This window comes from Protopterus annectens, chromosome 3.part0 (genome assembly GCF_019279795.1).
Source record: "Protopterus annectens isolate FY-2018-M chromosome 3.part0, PAN1.0, whole genome shotgun sequence".
In the NCBI taxonomy this organism is placed as follows: Eukaryota; Metazoa; Chordata; order Ceratodontiformes; family Protopteridae; genus Protopterus; species Protopterus annectens.
Window position 1 is genome coordinate 1,179,482,599 of NC_056731.1, and position 11,353 is coordinate 1,179,493,951.

The window sequence follows — 11,353 nt, forward strand, 5'->3', positions numbered from 1 at the left end:
ATGCTGCTACTAATGAGCCATCTTCTCTTTGAATACAGGATCCATTGGCAAATAAAAGCAATTCAGAATTCAGTAGCAGGACATCTTTTAGGTCTGATCTAGGAGGAAACGTGATTAACTGCAAACACAAATCACCTTCATCTGCTGTAGGGGTTAAATAAGCAGGGTTAAGAGGGGGACATCTAATAACCTGCAAAGAAGGACTGTTATGTAAAGATGGTTCATATTTAGACAGTCTAGAAGCTGACAAATACTGTGTTTTCATTCTTAGCAACATTGCTTCTATAGAATGTAGAACTGCCACAAAAGTCTCATGTGTGAGAGTTAGGGAAGTCTCCATTTCCACTATGTGTGCCTTCACAACCAAGGCCTTAAGGCAGTGGGGGAGGGGCTGCAGCTACAAGATCAAGACTGATACTGAGATTAGCACTCAGCCTAAAGCCATCACTTCTATGCTGTACCATCTGAGGTGGCTTACTGGTAAATTACTTTGACTATGGTGTGCAGGGTCGTGGGTTCAAAACCTGCAAGGGCTGCTTATTTGGGGTGGGAGGTTGGTATAATGGTAAAAGTGTTTACCTTACAAACACAAGGTGCAGGGTTTGACTCTCACTTGAGGTAATCAGCTAGGCTTAAAATGGCCCACAAGGGCTGTTAGCCTAGTGCTAATCTATGAAACTCTATGAATAATCCTAACATGACTTAAATCCTTTCATAACAAAAGAGAAATAATCTCTGAGTAATCAGGTAGCCCAAGAGTGGGAGGATTTTGAAAGTAAAGTTTTTAGTTGGATGAAAGCTTGTTGATGGTGCTCTTGCCAAGACAAGGGCTCAGGGATGTCTTTTTTCAATAATTCTAACGAAGGTTTTATTACTTCTGCTAATTTGAAATCCATTGTTGGCAATAACCTGACAATCCCAACAAAGCCCCCAGCTGCTTGGACATTGCAAGGCATGGTGCAGCTTGAATAACAGCAATGTGTAAAGGTAAAATGTGCCGGGAACATCATTAAATTAGATGTCCTAAGTACCGGACTTGTGGTTTGCACAACTGCAGTTTTGCCTTATCATCCTTTTTTTTTCCAACACCTTTATTGAATTATCACTTGTGGCATAGGCACATTTACCTTTAGACAAAAAGTAATCAAATTGCATTAAATTAACCTTAACAAACATTATACTTCACATATATTGCTATATATATATCATATAACGTAAGCAACATTAAATTATTCAGTTCCTGTCTCCTTTTTTTAAACAAGAAACATTTTAATTAAACTATCACTTACGAATTACGCAACTATACATTTATATAAATGAAAACGAACCACACCGACACAATCCTAGTTGCAAACATTTTACATCACAAACCATACTGGCACACTCCCAGTTCCAAACATTATACAGCACTTATAATCTACCCAATCATTTTAATTTAAACATTCATAGCTCATTTAAGTCCTGCCTTCTTTTAAACCTCATTCCTCCCTTCTATGTATAGTTCCCACAAACTTGAAACTCAGTTTCATTAACTTAGTCAAAAGAAAATAGTATATTTTCAGTAGGTAGAATAAGAAATGGAAGCTAAAATCCATATACTGCATTATGGTGAATCACAGGGATATTTAGTTCTATCTAGTTGTTTCTTAATTTCTCTAGAGAAAAGGATAGGTGATTTTACATATCATTGAAGTAATCTTGTCTATATATATATATATATATATATATATATATATATATATACATATACATATATATATATATATATATATATATATATATATATATATATATATATATATATATATACTGTTGTCTTCTGCAGGTGAAGGCAAACAAATACTGACTGTCTGGGTAAGTGGGAATAGAGAAGAAAACAGAGAAAATATCAATCACCGGTAAGGTGGTAGCTGTGAGACGAATAAAACTTAGTATAGTAGATGGATTAGATACTACAGGAAAAGTTGGTACTACTACTGCATTGGCTGCTCTTAAATCATGTACAACTCTATGGGTGTCCTTGCCTGTTTTTTTTAACCAGTAAAATACATGTATCACATGGGCTTCTAGTATGGACTATTATTTCTTGCTGAAGTAACACAAAAATGACAGGTTCATTTAATTTCTCTGCTTCCACTGATAAGGGATATTGAACTACCATTGATAGAAATTCATAAAGCTTTAAAATAAACTTAATCGGGTCTGCGTCCTTTATCAGTCCTACCTCATTGTCATGGGAGTCCACACCTTTGGGGGGACAGCTTCAAGTCCATCCAAGTCAGTCATACTAGAGACTTATCTTCATCTGAACAAATATCAGCTGAATATAGACCAATGGGGGAACGTTCATTCAGGATATCTAAAAAGAGTCCACTTGGAGTACAAAATACAGTACACTGTAAGTTACATAACAAATCTCTGCATAACAGGTTTTAACGCGGTATAATTTTCTACAATACAAGCATGCTGGTCTTGTAATGGACATATCTAAACAGTGACAGACTTCTCTGGATAATCCATTGGACTCCCAGAGACCCCACAACTTGAACAGATTTCATGTGGGATGTTTTTCACATTTTTTTAAATGCTTTTATTGAATTATTACTTGTGACATAGGCAAATTTGCATTCATATAAAAATAACCAAACTGATGAAGTTATGATAGATCAAGTGCTCCGGTGGTGATAAGGAAGAGAAGAGAAGAGTAGAATTGTATTCTGTAATGTTTACAAAATGCCCTTCTTGGTTTACTGGCACCAAAGGAAATTGCTTTGTCTCCTGTTCATCGCTGTCCTATTGATCCTGCTGCCACGTTCATGGTTGCAAAGTAGTATTCCAAGTTAGGGGCTGTCTCCCTACCTGTTTTGGGGCTTGGATACTGGGATGACTGGTAAGCTGAAAGGATAAGCTTGTTTGTTGGAGAAAGGGACACTCATTATGCCAATATCCATTTTGGCCACAATTACAAGTGCTGGTACGCAACCCATACTGTTGGGTTTGAGGTGAAGAAAGGGGATAAAAGTTTTGTGGAAATTGTCCTGAGGTTTGTTGTTGGAAGATTCTGAAGCTACCTCTACCTCCCCCTGTTTCTCCTATCCAGCCCTCTTCCCTGTGAATCTCTGTCAAATTGTTGAAGTTGAACATCTACTAATTTCTTTTGTTGTTTCTTTTTCTTCTCTGACTGTTATCTGCTACATAATTGTGTTTGATTAACAATTTAATATAGACCTAAACTGAGCCTATTTAAACAAACCAGTTTTATCTACTCTCATATAGGTGGTAATAAGTCTTCTACAAATGCTGCTGACCACCCACTGGCTGATGCCCCTTCAGTGAGCTCTGGGTGTCCTGAAAAAGCTTCAAGCACATCTATCATGCACTGCAAGTACACATGAATAGATTAATTTCCCTTCCTTACAATAGCTTTAATTCATGCCATATATGTCAACTGTACAGAATTTCACAGAATGTCCAGATTTTAGCTTCATATTTCTGGTATGTTCTTCCTAAAATGTGTGGTTTTCTGGCAAATCGCTGAGGATTCAAGTCACTAAATAATAACACATTTGAGTTTCAAACTTTATATTCTTCAGAAAATGCATTCTAACACAAATTCTGTTATTCTAGTAACTTTCTAAGCTTATGAGAACAATATTTTAAAATCTGTCCCTATTTTTTGGGCCTTTGTCCCCCACTGATTTAGGCTCAGTCCAGATTTAGGTTCATAGATAAGTACTAGGCTAATTGCCCTAGCAGGCCATTTTAAGTCTAACCAGTTTCCCTCAAAGGTGAGAATCAAACCCTGAACTTTGTGTCTGTGAGGTGAACACCTTAACCATTATGCCAGCTCCGAAACCCAATAATTTTGTTTGTTAACCAGATATGTTCACTGGACAAACTATCCCTTTTCAGGAATGACCTGGGGATCAATATCTGGTTAAGTGACTTGCTCAGTGTCACACAGTAGACAAACGAGCAATAAGAATCAAACACTGTATCACAGGAACTACAGTTTGCAACCATAACCTCTCTGCCACCTGCCAAATAAGCCATACATTATGCAACTGAGTTTCCTGTATTTGGGGAAATCACAGGGGTCAACCCAGCTGACGTGTGCAATGGAAGAGCCTCACCCTGGGGAAACCACTTTCTTGATCATGGTATTCCCTGTGCCAGGTAAGTATTTTCTTGCTCTAAGAGGTTGAGAGGTGTGATTAATGCCCAAATAGGTGTTGGAAGGCATGCTGTAGTTATTGCTTTTAACAAGTTGTCTCTCATAGTTAAAAATCCTTCATCTGTATGTTTCAGAATATTATCACCTAGAGCTGATTTTTCTCATATTTTCACAAAAATATCTGTAGGAGTGGTAGCTTTTTAAACTGGCCACAAGTCTTCCTTTGTAGGGTTCTGAAACTGTACATGTCCCTAAAGTCCCTCTAAAATCTTAGTATATTTGGCTAAATGTGTTCAGATGGGAAGGAGAGAGTCTACAATAGTTTCAAAATCTACTACAGTCCATGGGTGGGCCACTCTTACAGTGGTTTTGGGATTGCTGTCCTGGCATCTACAGGGTTAGGTGTGTCACTCAAAGGATGAATCTGAGTATTAATTTGTGAGGTGGTGGCAGGGATATCATCATCATAATCAGTGGATGAGTCAGAAGTTAAAATGTACTCAGAACCTTATTTGGGAGGGGATCCACCTATACTCTTCTCCATCAGTAATTACTGGAAATTGGATAATTAACTTTTTAAATCTCTTTAACGTAGTTACTTTGCTAGAGGAGGCATTTTAGTACCATATCATTTTCATTGTCTATGTGTTTTTCGCCAAGAGACATACTTCTGTTTTAAATAAAACCCAGTCTCACACAATAATGTAATGAAATCCACTCTCATACAATAATATAATGAAACCCACTCTCATGCAATAATATAATGAAACCGGTTTCATACAGTAATATAATGAAGCTCGCTTTCATACAAGAATATAATGAAGCTCGCTCTCATACAATAATATAATGATACCCATTCTCATACAATACTGTAATGAAGATCGCTCTCATACAATAATATAATGAAACATACTGTCACACAGTTATACAACAAAACCCACTCTCATACAGTAATATAATCAACCTTGCTCTCGTGCAATAATATAATGAAACCCATTCTCATACAGTAATATAATGAAGCTCACTCTCATATAATAATATAATGAAACCCACTGTCACACAATAATATAATGAAACCCACTCTCTTACAGTAATATAATAAAGCTTATTCTCATGCAATAATATAATGAAACCTGGTCTCATATAGTAATATAATGACCCCCACTCTCATCCAATAATATAATGAAACCCACTTGCATACAATGATCACTAGACTACTGAAAACTCATGTAACAAAAGCTTACCTGCAGAGATTTCATACTCTGCAGAAGGTGAAAAGATATATAGCTGTACGACTACACTCCAGAAATGCACCAGACAGAAAACATGTAAAGAATGGGCCCAAAAGGTGATTTCTGCTGCAGCAATTCACAGACAGCTTGAAATCCGGAACTTTGTGGCATAAACCAATAAGGTACAAAATAATTTCATACAACACGGTCAGCAGAGTAGAATGTTCTCCTTTATTGTAAAAGAACAGTCATATGTGGGAGACTAAGCAATAGAGTTCTTGCCTCCCAGAACAGGGAAACTGCAGTCATTTTATACTGTAAAAACTAATACATTTGTTATCTATCAGACTAGAACCACTGACCAATTAAAACTAAACACCCTTGAATTGTTTTGCTTACTAAGAATTGGCAGGCCCCCTATCTACTCTTTTTCTTATTAGGCTCCAGTTCTGATCTTCCACGGTGGCACTTAGGAAATGCCAAAACACTGGATAAAACTCACCTTTAACTACGTGACTTACCAGATAATAATAAGCACTATTAAAAAGGACAAGGAGTTATTGACAAAGGGATACTAAGATCGTTAGTCTAGGATGTCTTGCAGTGGTGAAATTAATCACTGTTTGCACTTATTCATATTTTCATACTTATGTTCAAGTTTCATAACTGAGAGTCCTATATTTTATTGACGTGTATGGTATGCAAATGCAATGTGGGAAATAGTACAGCTTACTGAAAGTGCTGGTTTATAGCACATTATGCTACAAAAATTGTTAGTTGGTTGTTAGTTATTATGAAAATAAGCAATATTTCCATATGTAAGGTAATAAATACCAGGTTCTCTCACCACGAAAATACAAGATTGCAATGATAAATCAAGTAGAAAAGTTTCGTAACAAGTCGAAGCAAAGTCAGCAAAGCAGGCTAGAAAAATTCGGCAATAGTCCAGTAATGGTACGAAAAAAGAAATTTATTTAGTGAGCACTTTCGCGTAGCACCTACTACGCTTCATCAGACAATATAAGATCATGTAAAATTCCTGTTTATATATTAAAAATGGCGCCAAAAGCAATAAACATAATGGATTAATTGAATAAAATACTTTCAATTAAATACAATTAACTTAGGTTCACATTTAGTTGTAAACAAGCTATAGTGACAAAATGAAATAACATACTCTGGTTTACATTAACAACAGAAAGTGTCAACTTATTAATGCTATAAAGCTCATTCAGATTAAGTTAAATACACATTCAATTGAATATAAAATGAAATAGCATGCTTGGTTCATGTGGACAGTAAGTGTTATAGGAAATATCAACTGGTTTTTAATATAAATCTCATTATAAAGAATGCTATTAACTAAAATTTTTTTGTAAATATAAATATGTATGTTATATATATATATATATGAATGTAATTGCGATATGTCATATAGGAGTTAAAAACTTTTATTAGAAAAACAACGAAAAAATAAATACATGAAGGGATGAAGTAGTGAAAGGTGAAAGGGGAGGGGGAAGGAAAGGAGGTGAAGGGAAGAAAGGAGAAAAAGAGATGGGAAGGAAGGGAGGGGGTGAAAAAAGGGAAGGGGAACAACCACATCACTAATATTTGTTTCAGTTTTACCAATTATAAACAAATTAAATAAATATAAGATCATAATATTGAATAGGAAAAAGATGAATGAAGTGGATAAACACATAAAATGTATACTAAAAATGTGGATAAGATGTTAAATAGAGGGTATTTAGATCTAGATATACTAAAAATAATGAATAATGAATCTATAGCCAAATATTTACATAAATCAATTAATAAGTTAATGGATGGATACAGAAATATATATAAGCAAGTGAATAAATAACAATATGAATATATATCTATTAAATAAATGAATAAATAGATGTAAAAACAACAGACATTATCATTCCATATAAAATAGAATATAGTAAATTCATCATGTGTGTGTTACCCATAAAATATCTTGGAAACAGGTAATGTAGAATGAAAAGAAGTTCATCTTGTTTCTAAAACAGGTTTTATGGATACATAACTGTTAATGCCAGGAGGTATGTGGGCACCTAGTCGTAAAATCCATTTTAGTTCTTTATTATTCAAATATGTGGTGTTATTACCACCTCTCTTATTAATGGTGACTATCTCTAACACTCTGAAGCAAAACTTGTGCAAAGGAAATTCTATTATGTGTTTCGCTAGGGCATTGAGGTCATTCTTTCTTTGTATATCATAGAGATGTCCATATATTCTGTCCTTCAGACATCTCTTTGTTAGCCCAACATAGAAAGCCTGGCATTCTTTACAAGTTGCAAGGTAAATTAAGTTCTTTGTAGTACAAGTTGCGAAAAACCTTGGTTGAAAAGTATAATTTAAGCTAGGATGTTGAAACTCTTGTACTTCAGAAATAAAATTACATCTATTGCAGTTATAACAAGGAAAAGTACCTGTTCTCCTACTATTCAAGATGGGTGTAGGATGTGTAGTGTGTATATCATTACATAATATCCGTTTAAGATTCGGACTATTTCTATACATAAAATGGGGTTTGTTTCCTACGATAGTTTTAGTATCTGGATCCATAATTAAAATCTTCCAGTTGTTATTGTACACCTCTTTTACCTGATTTGTGTTGCTAGTATAATTCAAAGTGATAGCAACATAATTCATTTTTGTAACTCTGTGTTCTGTGTTCAAATGTGTAAAAATCTTGTGAGTGGGTGGTGTTTTCTTAATAATACTATTTTTGATGATATTGACTAAATTTGGATGATAACCTCTTTCAATAAACAATTTTTCCAGATAATCAGCTTCAAAATGCAAATCATTACTATTTTTACAAAGTCTAGTTAGCCTAATAAATTGGCTTTTTATTATACCTGGAAAAGTATGCCTGGGATGCATGCTATCGAAAGTTAGCAAAGTGTTCTTCCAAGTGGGCTTTCTGTAAAGTGTTGATACAATATAACCATCATCAGTAATACTAAGTGTTGTGTCTAGAAAATGTATCTTTTCATAGGAACATTCAATAGTAAACTTAAGGAATGATGAAGTGGTTTCTAAGTGGGTTAGGAAGTTCTTAAATTCAATTTCTGTGCCTTCCCAAATGATAAAAATATCATCTACAAAACGTTTTTAGACTTTTACTTGAGCAAAAGAGGGGTGGCTAAATAGGCAACTTTGTTCCCAACTGAGAACAACCAGGTTGGCATACGTGTTCGCACACGGAGTGCCCATTGCCACCCCCCATTGTTGTAAATAGTAACTGTCTAAAAACATGAAGGCATTATTACTGAGTACTAAATCTAAAAGTTGGCCTATCAATAGCTGCCTATTGTTACTGAAAGAGGATTCCTTTGTTAATAAACCTCTAATTGCTTCAACTCCTATGTCATTAGGTATAGAAGTGAATAGATTTTTCACATCTAAGGTAACTAAAAGGTACTCATGTTCATTTGGACTAAGATGTATGCCCGTTAGATAATTTAGAAGTTGATAGGTATCCTTTAAAATGGAAGAGAAAGAATCAACTATTGGTCTAAGTAGAAACTCAATAAAAGATGATATATTAGCAGTGACCCACTTGTCACCTGATACAATTGGTCTAAATGGTATAGGCACTTGATTTTTGTGTATTTTGGGTAATCCCTTGATTATTGGTATAATGGGATTATCAATAAGAAGGTAATTGTACATCTGTTCACTAACTTGTCCACACATAAGAAGGTCATAAAGTGTATCATGCACATTTCTGATTATTTTGTGAATATCATGAAGCATCGCTTTAGTATATGTAGCATCATCCTCAAGCATTAAAGACATGTTCATATTGTATTCACTGGTATCTAATATGACCACCCCTCCACCTTTATCAGCTGGTTTTATATTGATTTCATTACAATTCCTTAAATATTGTAGTGAAGCAAACTCTTCTGAATTGAGATTATAGAAACATGGTTTAATTTTACTAGAAAACAATTTATAAAAATCCTGTTCACATAATTTTAAAAAACACTCAATATGATGTGGAAGACTGGGTGTAAAAGTGTTTTTACGTTTAAAAATAGTCTTGTTAATAGCATCAGAGGAATTGTGTGTGTCTTTTTTAAAAAATAGTTTCAAAGCAACCTGTCTGCAGAACAATCTAAGGTCAATCAGCACGTGACTAATAGTATCTGGACTGGCCGGAATAAAGTTAAGTCCTCTGTTCAACAATGAAATGTCTGAGTCAGAAAGAGTAAAGCCAGAATAATTATACAACAAATCAGTCACATTCTTGTTCTTCTTGTAGGGTTGTGGCTTTCTCTTGAGAGTTTCCTTTTCCTTGGGCCTCGGCTTAATGAGCGGCCTCTGTTGTAGAAATGTTGCTTTACAGGATAAGGTAAAAAAGAAGAACAAGAAGGAGTGTCAGTATGTGTATCTTTAGGTCTAGCTCCTGAACCGCCATAAGAGTGTTTCAGTCCTTGTTGGTTAGAAGGGGGCGTGTCAGTCTCAATGGAAGCTGTGTTGTTAGCAGCTTCCAAGAAAGAAGAGGGTAACAGTTCATTAGTCCCCGTCAGATTGTTAGTGCTGCAAACTAGTTTTTCTGTAGCAGGTTTAATATTAGTAGATAAACCAGTTGCATAAACATGTCCTGTGTTATTAATATCATTTGTTGTATTCAAAACAGTAGCATTAGCATTATATTTCGGCCAAACAAATATTTGGCGAGAGGCAAAATCATTAAAGTCTCTTTGCAATTTACGCAACTTGGTTGCTTTCAGCCTTTCGCTATAAGCATTGACTTGCAAACAAATATTATGCATTTTCTTTACACAATAATCAGACTTAAAACGATCATTTAAGTCTTTATAAGCAAGGTCAATTTTACTACGCAAATCCATTTCTAACGGATGAAAATATTCAAGAAGTAACTTGATATACCTGAAGCCGAGGTCGATGTTTAGGTCCTGCCATTTCTTAAGGAGTGTGGGATGTGTTTCCCCATATGTCGGCATACAGAGGACCCTCATCCCCCTCGGTACGATATGGTGGTGTAGGCATGCCTCTAGGTGCTGTCTTTGCCAGGCATATCGCTGTAGTCGGTACATATCGTCCTCGAGCTCCTTGGATGCAGTATTAAACTCCGTAATATTGTAGCCGTCTTCCTTTTCAGGCACAGTGTTGTTGGCGTGCGAAAGGTCCAGAGCCAATAAAGGGTTTGCTTGCTGATGTAACAATCCCATCCAAATGGTCGAAGCGTCCCTGGACAGTAATCCAACTCTATGTTAACAGTTTCCATCGAGTGCTATCGGGGTGATAGCCAAAGCAAGAAAATATAATGTATATAAAAAAAAACACACCCGATAGCTGAAGAGAGAGCCTGTAAGTACGAGACAAGCAAGGTAATAAATACCAGGTTCTCTCACCACGAAAATACAAGATTGCAATGATAAATCAAGTAGCAAAGTTTCGTAACAAGTCGAAGCAAAGTCAGCAAAACAGGCTAGAAAAATTCGGCAATAGTCCAGTAATGGTACGAAAAAATAAATTTATTTAGTGAGCGCTTTCGCGTAGCACCTACTACGCTTCATCAGACAATATAAGATCATGTAAAATTCCTGTTTATATATTTATATACAATATTTCCATATGTACTTAAAATTTCAAAAAACAAGTGACTTACAAACTGTTGAATGACTTTAGGTGAAATTTTAGATGTTGTTGAAGAAAATTGTCTTTAATATTTGCAGTTTAAGTTGCACATTGAACACTATCCAGTATTATTTGTTTTGCTAATCATACAATTAAACGGATTCACTTTATAACCTCGAATTACTGAAATATCAAATTTCAGTATCTCGAGACTATAAAACCAAATCCACAAAACACCGACACAAAAAAAACACGAAAGTCAAAACACTGAAAAAACTGCACACACAATACTACA

General features: G+C 35.2%; 1 pseudogene; it reads right to left on the minus strand.

Annotated features, from left to right (window-relative positions):
• Positions 1-4,044: 4,044 nt before the first annotated feature.
• Positions 4,045-4,184, minus strand: LOC122797411 (annotated as a pseudogene).
• Between the last annotated feature and the right edge of the window lie 7,169 nt (positions 4,185-11,353).